This window comes from Castor canadensis, chromosome X (assembly GCF_047511655.1).
Source record: "Castor canadensis chromosome X, mCasCan1.hap1v2, whole genome shotgun sequence".
In the NCBI taxonomy this organism is placed as follows: domain Eukaryota; kingdom Metazoa; phylum Chordata; class Mammalia; order Rodentia; family Castoridae; genus Castor; species Castor canadensis.
This window is the reverse complement of record NC_133405.1, coordinates 2534691-2548042: the sequence shown is the minus strand read 5'-3', so window position 1 is coordinate 2548042 and position 13352 is coordinate 2534691.

Here is a 13352-nt window from a genome sequence, read left to right as displayed (position 1 = left end):
GAAGGAAAGAAAGAGGGAGGCAACTAACAAGGAGAGAAGAGAGAAAACATGCTGCCTGGAAAAAAGTCAAATGTTACAGAAAAGTCCAAAGATGATATTGAATCCACTCCAAACCCCAGAAATATCCACCATTAATATCATCCCAGACCTAATGATGTGAAAGATAGAAAGATGGACAAATGCAGGAATTTGTGGGTAAGACAAGACTACTCATCCCAAATGGGACTACCCAATGTGTTAAATGAGAGCAGCTAGACACAGTAGTCCACATGCTGTGGGATTCCATTTCTATCCAGAATAGATAAACCCATAGAGACGGGTGCACATGAGTGGCTTCCATAACCGGGGCCAAAAGGATTGAAAAGGAACTAACAGGGGACAAAGACAGGGACTACTAAAGGGACAGGGTCTCCTTTGAGGTGGAAAAAGGGTTCTGGGGGTAGATAGAGATGATGATTGTACTAGATACCACTCAATTATACAAATTGAAAGATTGATCTTATAGTATTTGTAGTATATCTCAATAAAATGGAATCGTGTGAATGTATGTACATACACATTATATTTAATCTAAAATTTTATGCTCTTTTCATATGTGAACATAGACAAAGAAACGGAAGTAAAGCTGAAAGATTTGTTAAACTGCTAATAAATGTTTCTTCACAAAAGATCCCACCAAATTAAGGAATAAAACTATGAAAATTGCTAAGCTATTTGAAATATTCTATTTAGTTGCATAGTCCAGCACAATGTCCAGTAACTCCTTACAATAACGGATGCAGAAGTCACTTATCACACATTTCTCCCACAGCTTTAGTCCTCCACCTCTAGATTTTGTTCATGTTATGTTGTCACAGTTTTTAACACTTGTACCCTGTCCTACAGCAGGTACGCATGTGGAGTTCCACAGTTGTTTAGTGTTAGTTCTCTATAAATACACTCAGTGTCATGATTGTCCTTCCACTTCCAAGTTCCTTATTTTTCAGTCATCTAAATTTATTTTTATTATATTACTGTTATACTGGGGGTACATTGTGACATTTACAAAAGTGCTTACAATGTATCTTACTTGAATTCACCCCTCCACCGTTCTCCTTTATTCCCCCTGCCCCCGTTCTGGAATAGTTTCAACAGGTCTCATTTTTCCATTTTCATACATGAGTATATAATATTTTCAACATATTCACCCTCCTTCACCCTTTCCTTATATCCTCCCCCCTCCCACTGGTACTGACCACAAGACAGGACCTGTTTTACTTTCCTGTCCTCCATTTCTGAAAAAAGACATTTTTGTTTGTTTAACATATCTATACAAAGTTTCATTATGACATTCCCATGTATATATGTATTGTAACTCTAATTGGTTCATCCCCTCCATTTTTCTCCTTTCTACCTTAGTCCCCTTCTTATGGTGATTTCAACAGGTTTAAAAATTCTGTATCATTCTGGTATAGAAAGTGAATCACCCATAATCACCTTCTTTACTTCCTTCTTTTTCCCTCCCTCTCCCATTAGTGCCCTCCCCTTAGTATGACCTGGTTTTCGTTTGTGCCCTTCATTGTTTAGGTGTCTGTTTGTTGGTCAATGGGATTCTTGCCTTGGTATTTTTCCTACACATGCATTGTGCTTAAGTCGGTGGAACCTCCTCCCCTGCACTTCCTCACCATTTCTCCCTATCCTGCGTTAACAGATTTCAGCATATTTCCTGTGTTCCAATTTCCTATTTCGATACTTCTTTTAGTTGGCTAGATTTCATTGTCCAGTGGTAATTTTTTTTTTGTTGCTTTTTAACTTGAAGGATCCAACATTCTTGAAGCAAATTATCTTTTACTCAGAAGTATGTAAATTTTGTCACACTGTCTTCTGGCATTGACAACTGATGTAGAGGAGTCTAATGCCAACACGATTTTTTCTCAAAGTATTTCTTCACTGTATTTGTTGTCTTCTTCAGGAATAACAGTTATGTGTATGTTGCATCTCCTTTTCCATCTCAAATAGCTGTCATTTTCTCTCCAGTCCTCCACTCTTTTCCATTTTGTATCATGTAACTTCTCGAGTGTGGCCACTGAATCCCTGATGTCTAGTATTGGGTGGTTTCCTTTGACACGTTTCTTCAACTTATTATTGCTTTTAATATGACTTTCAAGGGCTGGTAGAGTGGCTCAAATGGCAGAGGCCCTGAGTTCAAACCCCGGTACCACCAAAGAAAAAAAAATAAAAATATGACTTTCATCTCTGCAATATCTTTATTTTTCTTTTCCAAGTCTTTCCTGAGCTCAGTAACCCTAATTTCATTTTCTTTTTCTTTTTCTTTCTTTCTTTTTTTACTGTCTTTCTTTCTTTCTTTTGGCAGTACTGGGATTTGAAATCAGGATTTTGCACTTGCTAGGCACACTCTGGACTGTGATACTCCTATTTATGCTTCCACATAGCTGGGGTGACAGGCACACACCACCACACCCAGCTTTTATTGGTTGAGATGGAAGTCTCAAGAACTTTTCTTCCAGGCTGGCCTCACACCACGATCTTCCTGATCTCTGCTTCCCGAGTAACTACGATTACAGGTGTGAGCCACTGAGCCCTGCTTCCTTCTGTTTTCTCATAATCTCTTGTTTAAAACCCATGTCTCTTCTTTAAGCTCTCTTTTGTTTTGAGAAATGTTTCCTGGGATTTCCTCATGTCTGTGGGAAATTTTTGTCAAGAATCTCCCTTTATTTTCATGTAATTTACCTTTTATGGTGTGTTTTCATCTGTGGTTTGCTTCTGTTCCCTTCCTCCTACTTTTTTTTAATTGACTTGTACTGAATGTACACATTGATGGAGTATATCATGACACACAATACATGTATACAACACATAATGTTTGATCAGGGTAATTATCATATTCACCACCTCAAACATTTACCATTTCTTTGTGATAGGAACATTAAAAATCTTCTCTACTAGCTATTTTGAAATATACAAAAAATTGCCAACCATAGTTACCTGACTGTGCTAGAGAACATTAGTTTAAGTGATTCCTCCTATCTAATTGTACTCCTGTACCTACCAGTTAACCATCCTCTCTCCATCCTTTCTACCTCCCACCCTCCCCTCTATTCTTTCTTTATGTGAGATCAACTTTTTAAGCTACCACATGTAAGTGAGAGCACGCAGTATTTGTCTTTCTGTCCCTGGCTTGTTTCACTTAAAACAATGTTCTCCTTGCTCATCCATGTTGCTGCAAATGATAGTTTTTCATTACTTTTATGCCTCAGTCACATTCATTTGTGCATATATACAACATTTTCATTAGTCATTGCTGTGGTTTTGATTAGTGCCCCCACAAGCTTGTGTGCTGAAGGCTTAGTCCCCAGCTTAGTGCTATTGGGAGGTGGTGGAACCTTAGGAAGTTGGACCTAGTGAGAAGTATTAGGCCATTGCAGACATGCTCTTTGAGGAGACTGTGGATCACTGATCTCTCTCTCTCTCTCTCTCTTCCTGGCTGCCATGAGTTAAGTAGCTTGCTCTACCACATACTCCCCACCATGGCATACTGTTCTTCCACAGGTCCAAAAGCAATGGAGAAAACCAACCATGAACTGAAACCTCCAAAACTGCAAATCAAAATAAAGTTTTTACTCATTTAAGTAATTATACCAAATATTTTGTTGTAGCAATGAAAAGTGATCTATTGATCCATCAATGCACATTTAGGTTTATTCCATATCTTGGCTATTGTGAATAGTGACACAATAAACAGGGGAGTACAGACTGAATATATACCCAGATATCGAATGCCTAGATCATATGATAGTTCTGTTTCTAGTTTTTTGAAGAGCCTCCCTACTGTTTTCTATAATGAATATACTAATTTACATTCCCACCAACAGAATATGAGAGTTCCTCTTTTTCCCCAACCTCATTAGAATTTTTCTTTTTTATAGCAGCTATTCTAACTGGGATGAAATACCTTGTAGACCAATGGAACAGAATAGAGAACTCAGAAATAAATGCATGTATTTATAGCCAACTGACTTTTGACAAAGGAAGCAAACCATACTTTGGAGAATGGACAGTCTCCAATAAATGGTGCTGGAAAACTGGGTATCCATTTGCAAAAGAATGAAACCATACCCCATTTCTCACTCTGTACAAAAATCAATTCAAAACAGATCAAAGACTTAAATATAAGCCCCCAAACTATGAAATTACTAGAAGAAAGCATAGGGGGGTATACTTTGGGATATTGGAATGAACACAGGTTTTTTTTTGATAGGACCCCAAAACACAGGCAACAAAACCAAAAATGCACAAATAGGATTACAACAAACTTAAAAGTTTCTGCACAGCAAAGGAAACAATCAATAGAGTGAAGTTACGACCGATAGCATGGGAGAAGATATTTGCCAGCTATGCATCTGACCAGGGGTTAAATCCAGAATAAATAAAGAGCTCAAACAACTCAACAGTATAAAACAAATAATCCAATTTTAAAATGGGCCAAAAATACACATTTCTCAAAAGAACACATATAAGTAGCCAACAAGTATAAGACAAAGTTCATCACTTAATACTCATTATTTTTTAAAGTTGTTGCTGTCATTGTTTTTTGTATAACACCCATGGTGGCCTGGGACTGTACTTCATTTTCACCAACATCTTCAAATCATCTCCCACTTGCACATTATCTGACTGAAAGTTTATGTCACTTCTGTGGCCTGTGGCTTTAAATTTCATTAATGTAAGCAGAGATTGGTTTTCAATTTTCCTGTGACTTTTGGGACTGTGACCCTTAGCTTGCAGGCAATCTGATTTTTGCTCCAGTTCTGAGAAGGCATTGTCGGCTCTGCTTGCTTCCTACTCTCTGTCCAGACTTAGCAGTACTTGACTGGACCACTGGCTAATTTGTGGTTTGGGGTTGTAGCAGTTTCTGATGCTGTTCCTTTTGAAGTTGCCTTTGAAGCAATGCCAGCCCATCATTCTTCTGTTTAACTAGAAGGGAAAAGAGCCCATGACCTTGAAAGAATTTCCTTTCTGAAGGCTTTATCTTTTGCAGGCAGATAACACTATAGGCTGTGAGCACAGAGGGTCCTGGCCCCATCAGTCCCCAGGCCGACTCAGTCATGGAGAGGCAAATCACTGGGATTTCTGCCCTGGGAAGAGGGCATCTACAGCTCCAGCTTGAAGGCTGTCCCAGGCTGAAAAAGCTTAGCCCATCTGAGTTAAGAGCTCATTGTTGGAGAAGACTGAGCCCTGATCTCTGGCAAGCAGCATATTTGTGGAGTCATATCCATTTTGTCAGTGGAATGTCACACTAAGCCTTTAGAACACCTCTCCCAGCTGGACAATAGTCCAAAAAATATAAAAAATATTAAAAAAAAGTCCCAAAAGCCCCAGGAGGATAGAACAGAGCATTAGAGTAAGGAACTAGTTGTCTCAGGCTGGGGGCAGCCAGGAATGGGCAGCCCTGGGTGACAAGTCCTTAGGTGCTGAGTACATGACCTTGTGCCAGAATGGTGCCCCTGGCCATTGTATGTCAGTTAAGGTTCAGTTTAAAGTAGAACTTTTTATCTGAGTGAGACTGTGTCTCATGGTATTCCAGCTATCACAGCTGGGGAGCTGAGGTTTATGTCAGGCTGTTGCTTCTCCAGCTTCTGGGGATGAAGTCAGCAGGACTAAGGAGCAGGGAGTAGAAGTAGACAGAGGCCACTCTTGCCTCCCACCACCTCAAACCCCCACTATGGGGGCACTTCTTCATGGAGCTGTGCTGCATTTTCACTTGGCCCTGATCTTGAAGACTTTCAAGGAGATGATGCAATGGGAGCAACAGACTAGGTGAGGTAGCAGATAAGTAGCACCATGTGAGTCACAATGGCTTCGTGCCTGTGCTGACTTTCTGAGCATGAAAAACCAAAACCAAACAAACAAAAAAGCTTCATGGCTTCTGTTTCTTTACTCCCTTCCAAATTTTTCTTATGGTCAACCCTAACCTTGAATCATAAAGAACAGGAAATTCTGAGAAAACTCATTCTAACTTAGTGCAATGGACACAGTATGCCTGACACTTGCTGCCCCTGATCTGGGAATGCCTTGTTTCCTCTGCTACTTCCCGCCACCTCTTTTCTGTGCCCCTGAGGATTATCCACTTCATCCTTCAGAAACACGCACTGCCCTTAGCCTCCCAAGACTCCCAAAGTCTCCCCGGCAAGATATGTGGGTGCATGGGTGTACCACATGCACCTCAGCTGATGGTGCTAGGGGACAAGGGCTAGACTAATGCCCCCACTCACAGAAGACTCAGAGTTCCTGGGGAGCCACTGAAGAGGAGGTGACCAGGCCCTGGTTGCTTGGAGAGGAAAGGCCAGTGCCTCAGCAGCAACCCTGGCAGACAACTCACACTTGGCCTTTTCAGCCTCTTTAGAAAGCTGCCCAAGCCCAGCCAGGCTCCCAGTGCCTCTGGAACATAATGGGTGGAAAGAGTGGCAACTGACACAACAATAATGGAACTTCTCTGTCCTAGGAGACAGGGGCTAAACCTTCACAAAGATGTGGGCTCTGGGTCCTGTAAAGTAGCCACTTGGGGGACAGGCAGCTGTCAGTCTTGGCCAAGGCTCACCAAACTTTCCCTCCAGGCCACCCTGAGCCTTGAGCCCCTACTTACTCTCTGGGGATCCACTCATGGCTAGTTCTGGAGTACCCCCAATGAGCAAGCACCAAGCAGCCCTCTTTAATTGTTCACGACCTGTCCATAAAAGGGGTATCTATGGCCATTTGCTGAGTGGAATGACCCCCTTCTGTAGCCAGGAGCTGAACTGACATGAAGATGGGCACAGGACTGGAAGGCCACCCACTCGGTGCTTTATGTCCTCTAAGATACATGTGGCCTTATGGCCTGAATCAGCGCTGTCACCTGGCACTGTCAGTGAGCAGGGCTGAGGGGTGGTGGAGAGGCTTCTGGAGGGGACAAGAAGAAGCCAGACTACTATGGCCGGTGGAGCTCATTGCAGTGAGAATGAGACAGAATGTGAAAGGCACTGTCAAGGCCCGTGGAGAAGGCTCTGATGCTGCCCCCATTTCCCTTATTCACCACAAGCTTTGGGGAGTGGGGACGGGATGTGGAATTGGTAACAGAGGATCCCCAACAACCAGTCTGCTCTGTTCCTCAGCTGACTGAGCTTTGCAGAGGGAGTGTACCTGCCCTGGGCTGGAGTTAGCTGACGCATTCTTCTTTCATTTATGAGGAAGAGGGAAGCCAGTGGAAGTCTCAGGCTCTAGACAAAGACAGTGAGACAGGCTGAGAGAAGTCACCGTGTCCAATACACACACTCGTACATATGCACCTCCTAATACAACCACATACATACACACGGACACATGTACATGTATACATGTACAGACACATGCACCCACACTGAAGTGTTACCCCAAGCTCCCCCAATCCCAGGGCCTCTCCTTGTCATCTTGGAAACTTCCCTCTCTCTGGATCTGGGCATGCCCAGCTGGCAATAGTCTCTTCAGGAAGATGCTAACTTTAGCAGGAGCTGAGAGAACTTCTCAGGCAGGGGCATTGTGTCCTTCCATTCACTTTGGGTTGGGCGCTCCCCCTCAGCCAGAGCACCCAGTTCCAAAAGATGAGAGGCCAGGTCCACCCCTGTCCCACCAAAACCCTATCCCCAAGCTCCCAGAGACAATGGCATGCCTGTCCCAGCCTGTTTCCCCTATACCTACCAGCCTGGAGGGTTTGGTCCCAGCCCCCAACTTCTGCACAGGCTGTTTCATGCCAGTCCCTAGTGGCCTGGGGTATCTGTCTAGACATTCCAGGGCAATGACAGATGAAAGTAGGGTGGAGTTAAGTTGTTCGTTCTTTCCTTGGAAAGAGTCAACCGGGGCACAGGTGGGACCCCAGCCTTGAAAATGGAGAACTAGTTCTTGGTTCTGCATCCCATAGTTTGGGAAGTAGAGTCTCCATGTGAAGTGGTAGAAATGCTGTTGGTGAACCTGGTCATGACTATGGGTTGGAAGGACTAATAGGTAAGTATAGTCATTGTAAAGTGTGCAATCCATGGCACTTTTTCAGAGCTCATGGCACACAAAGGTACCATCTGAGATGTGTGAGGATTGGCCACATGAGATTGCCCAGAAGGGGCTGCTCATCTGGGGGTGAGTTGGCTTGGCTTGTGAGATGAGATTTGCCTCTTTGGATTTTACTGCCACAATGGGAACAGGATAAAGTCAGCCTGGGACTTACAGAGCCACCTCCACAAATACTCCCATAAGACCTGCTGAGCTCCAGCTACACCCAACACAGAGGCAAACAAGACATGTACTTCATGCCTTATGGGACAGTGGAGGGTTTAACAGAGTTGTGAAATGGTAGATGTCTCAAAGAGTCACACAACAGCCAAGAAGGCAGGCTACATGTGCCAGATAGTGATAAGCTTGCACCAGGAAGGCCTAGGGATCACTTAAACACAGAGATAATTACTTGTCTGGCTACAGACAAGTAGGGGCTCACAGAAAGAGCAAGAGGCTAGGGACCAGGAACACTGGGACTCCCTAAGGGCTCCTGGTAGGCCAGGCTTCCAAAACCAGAACAAAGATGAAGAGCATGAGCAGGAAGGCCACACTGCCACTGCTGCCACTTGGATTCAGCCTTCCAACTGTGCCCCATCCTGGTATCTCCTATTCAGAGGTAAATACCCAGGCAAGGTATTTGATGGTCCAAGCCAAAGCCACATGCCCACCTACTGGCTGGTTCTTGTGCCTTCGATGATGTGACAGGACCACTAATTTCCACCAGACTTACAAATGTGAGGAATTCTTTCAAAGTTCCTAAGAGAACTGAGAAGACCCATTGCATTCTGGGTTGTGTGAAAGAAACGTGAAAGTTGTCAGAATGAAAATAGTGTCTTTTGTCACCCCTAATGAAAATATTTAAGCTGGAAGGTTATGAAAGGAGGATTCTTATGTATGATTGCCTGACAGTAACTAGCAGGGCCACAAACTTGTACAGAGGCTACTGCACCCTTACATAAAAAGTATTTCTTCAAGGACATTAGTCCAGCAATTGTCTGTTCAACCTTGAACTAATGTTATCCTAGTTATTAAGCCTTGTGGCCAAATATTATTGCTTAAAAATAGAATGTAATCCTCCTGATTTTTTCCTTTAAACGTTTCCCTTGCCTCAACCACTTTGAATGTGCTCATGGTTTACTATAGCATGTATATTCCCATTGCATTGTTATTCTATCCCCAAATAAATATCATTGTTACTTAGAGAATCTCTCTGTGTTGTTTTTGGATAGGAAGTATCCAACTAAGTGATAATATGCTGACAACACTGGGTCTGTAAAGAACGATAGGCCTAGAGCACTAATCCATATGATAAAAGCAGGGTGGAATAAAGGGAGAACAATCCCATGGGAGTAGGTGGCATTTGGGTATAGAAAGGCTTGGGCCAGGGCCCTACTCTGACCCAGAAAGAGGGAAAGGCAGGGGCAGGAGTGGACTAAACGGATCTCAGTGAAGGCCATTAAAGAAACCAGGATTAGAGGGCTGTGGGCAGCTCCCATGAGAGCAGTAACCCTGTAGGCATTAGTACTGGGCACCATTACATCAGGCCACTGGGTAGGAGCTGTAGTGCAGAGGTCTGCTCCTGTGAGTGGTGAGTGATTTTTTTTTCTACAGGTGTTATTGGATACCCCCTTAGCATGCAAGGTCATTAGCAATCACATCTCACTGTGGCTGATGGAAGCATAAAATGAATTAGCTAAAGAAGGGTAAGTGTCTCACAAGGGTTTGTGGAGGGCTGGAAAACCAACCTTGAAGGCTTTGTAGAAAGAAACAAGTGTCCAAATTAAGTTGCAGTGATAGAGTGGCGAAGGCATGTCTGCAGCTCCCATCCATGAGTGAGCACAAACACTGTCACTCACAAAATCAGTGCATGAAGCAGATGCTTCCATAAGAACCACAGGTGCCACTGCTCCTGAAGAAACTTAGAGACATTGCTACCACCCAATTGGAACCTATGGGTCCCCTGCTTCTTCCCATCTGAGTTCTCATATTCAGCAGCCGTGGGTACATCTGATTTGTGAACCTGAAGTCACATGCCCATGCTCTAGCTGTAAGGAAAACTAGCATTATCCACTCCTGTCATGGGAGGTGGGCTCAGCCTCATGAGGTGGGAACTTTCTAGGACATAAATAGTCCAACATCATCACGCTATCCTTAGCATGAAACCTGGCTCCTCCCCATCCCCATGGGGCCAAAAGAGTCCCATCTTCCACACACTATGACTCCAGTTTTCAGCAGGAGGTGGAGGTTATATGGAAATGTTTGTGCCCGTTATCTCAGAAGACCTGCAAATGACTAGAGATTTTCAGTTACTCATTACCTTGTTAGCAATAGTGTGACATGATAAGACATTGAAAAAAATAGAATATCTCAAGTGAAACAAACATCAAGGGGTTGCAAAAACAAACAAACAAAAAAGCAATGCCCAAGCTCTGGTTCTTTGGAAATCCAGATATGTGCCATATATTTTGGACTTGTCTTAAAAAATTTAAGTGGGAGGCTATTAGGCCAAGATAGCTCAAGTGCTTTGGATTCCTATGTCAGCAAACTGGAGCCCAATGTAAGCAACAAAACAAAAGGCAAACTTAATCAGAAAGCACCAACTAACCTCTAAACTAAGGACTTCCTACGTAATCATACCCACATAAGAAAAGGGTCTAACTAGAGCTAATCAATTACTTTGTTTCCACATTTAATGTATAAAAAAATCACAGCTCATACTGCTAAAGTGAGCTTTCTGGACCTTTTCCAGTACGAAACACTGCCCTACTCATGGATTCCTTAATGCTCAAAATATATTGTTAACTTTGATCTGCCTAAACTTTCTCTTTTAACAACCTACAATGTTGCCCATTTGTAGCGATAAACTCTGAAGCTTCAGGTCAGCCCTACAGAAAGAAACCCTCTGGGTACAATATGTCCCTTCTTAGTTGTGCATCTCATTTCCACATAAGATAAAGTCTCACTATGGAGGTGGAGGTTATATGGAAATGTTTGTGCCCGTTATCTCAGAAGACCTGCAAATGACTAGAGATTTTCAGTTACTCATTACCTTGTTAGCAATAGTGTGACATGATAAGACACTGAAAAAAATAGAATATCTCAAGTGAAACAAACATCAAGGGGTTGCAAAAACAAATCACACAAATTCTGGCTTCAAACCAGGGAGACTATTGGCCATTTGAGTAAAACTGTCCTTTAATGTCTAGACACACCTTATTAATCATTCATATACAGCAATCCTAAAGCCAGGCACATGATGCAAGAATGTTGACATCAAATAAGGTACATGACCAGAACAACCAAAGGTATTTTTAAACTCCCCTACGGACTGTCCAATGAGAGCATCACTGTTACATGACTGCCCTTCTCTGTATGGCCAATATCTCCCTTCACTGGTCCTCTGAGTGCCCACAACTGCTCCCATTGTGCCCTCGCCCAGCAGCCTCATGGGTGACAACCAAGAACCTAGCCTCTTTCCATCTTCAGGTTTTGACTGTAGCTTTAAATGCCCCAGTGTGCTTGAGAGTGACTTTCAATGCCAACCAGGACCACATGCTTCCTTGCTCCAGCCAAAGGAAAGAGAAAACTATCTTCTGTAGAGAGATTCAAAATCACTCCCTTCACTCTCACTGGGTCATTTTGTCAATGGATCCATCACAGTGGCCCCATCAACAGCATGTGCAGCTATGCTTGGCCCATTATGCTTGGCCTCTGGCTTTGGGGATGGAGGTTACCATGACCAGAGCCACACAGGGGAGGGACAGAGACGTCAAGAAAAAGAGAGTGCTCTTAGCAAGGAAGAGAGGGGAATGGCTACTGAGAAGGAAGCCAGTAGTCTCCAGTCTCTAGGCATATGCCATCAGGTGACAGAGACCACAGCAGAACAGTCACCAATGGTGAGGACTGGAGAGCCAACCAGCCTTGCCAGAAGGGAAGGCTCAGTGTTCCAGTGGCCCAGGATACCTGTTCAGCCCAAGGTTGAGCTGGAGCTGGCCTGTACCCAGTGGTCACATTTTCCCTATAATCTTGCCCATGTCTACACATTGGGAGGAGAGTAAGAGAGGCATGCCATGAGTGGGTTCATTCTTGGGCCACCTGGAGCTTTCCATGATGCCCCATTTCTGTCCCTAGCCCAGATGGATCCTTGCAGTTCTGGCCCCGTGTGAGAGCCTCCTGCTCCTTTCTTGACATCGCCACTTGGATGCTTTCAGCACATATCCCAAACTGAACTTGATTCCCTACCAGGGCTGCTGCTCATTCAGAGTCTCCAGGTGCAGTTCTAGTGAACCCCCTACACACACCAGAAAGTAACGCTACATCCGTCGCTCGCTCAAATCCCATCGAGCATGATGAATGCTTGTTTCTCCACATGGTTAGGTCTGTTAAAGCTACCCTTTCTGCACATGATACTACCATTACTGTTTTTCAGAATGTGGGACATGTCTCACGGGAGAAGCCCAGTGCCCTCTCACCAGCCTTCTCACATCCATTCTGCTCCCCATACAGATTCTCCACAAGCGAGCCAGGGAAAGGCACTTGAAATATAACGTGGTCATGTCATTCATACACACATGTGTGTCGGTGGTGTCACTTCCAAACTTTTCAAGGTTGCCCAACTCTTGTGCAGTAAAGACCAAATTCTTCTCGAGGCCCACAAGGAGAGGATATCTGGTCACTCCAACCACACACACACACACACACACATCTTTTCGTAAGATGAATAGAAAATGCCAAATCTGGCCTCTCCCAGCTTCCCTTGCAGCTGCGGTGTGGACACATGACCTGGACTCCCACCAATGAGATGCACTGCCAACAGAATCCAAGGCTCCAGATGGAAAGAAGCAGGAACTCACAGAACCCACTTGGGTGGGCTGGTGGTACAGGGGCAGTTTCAGCTATTTCTCAAAGAGCAGAGGCACCTGTGGTACTTGAGGCACCAGCCAAACACTGTACTGACTATGGCCAGCCATGGGGGAGAGCCACAGGGGCATCCCTCTCCCAACCCTGTAGCCAAGCAATGTGGGAGAATCAGGACCCTTGTACCTATCTTCAAAGTGCTGTAGCACCCGCTTCCCCAGACACTTGTGAGGTACCCCAGAGCCAATTCTCATGGCACCTCCACCAGTGAGTCTCTTTGTGTTGTGTGTTGCCAGGAACCTTAAGGGACCAGGACTCTGCAGATGCCATGTGATTCCCCACAGCTTTAAGTGCCCCCCTCCCTGGCATCAAGGATGCCATGTGCTCATGGTTTGCTCCTTAGACTCGGGCAGCTCATTAGAGAGTCCTTTCAGGCT